Source organism: Penaeus monodon, chromosome 31, assembly GCF_015228065.2.
Source record: "Penaeus monodon isolate SGIC_2016 chromosome 31, NSTDA_Pmon_1, whole genome shotgun sequence".
Taxonomy (NCBI): Eukaryota; Metazoa; Arthropoda; class Malacostraca; order Decapoda; family Penaeidae; genus Penaeus; species Penaeus monodon.
The window spans coordinates 3,741,577-3,741,803 of record NC_051416.1 but is presented as its reverse complement, the minus strand read 5'-3'; positions in this window follow the sequence as shown (position 1 = coordinate 3,741,803).

The window sequence follows — 227 nt, the reverse complement described above, 5'->3', positions numbered from 1 at the left end:
AAAAGAAAAAATAAAGAATGGGAGTGATTTACGGGAGAAGGGGAAAAGAAGAAACGTAAAACAAAGCAGAAAAAAATATATACACGGAAAAGAGGGGAAAGAAAAGACGAAAAATGCAAGGCAGAAATTGCGAAGTAATTGCGTGGAAAAGTGAGATACAAAAATGATGAATTTATAGAAATGAAGAAAGAGGAGAGAAACAAAAATACTGAGATTAACATTTAAGG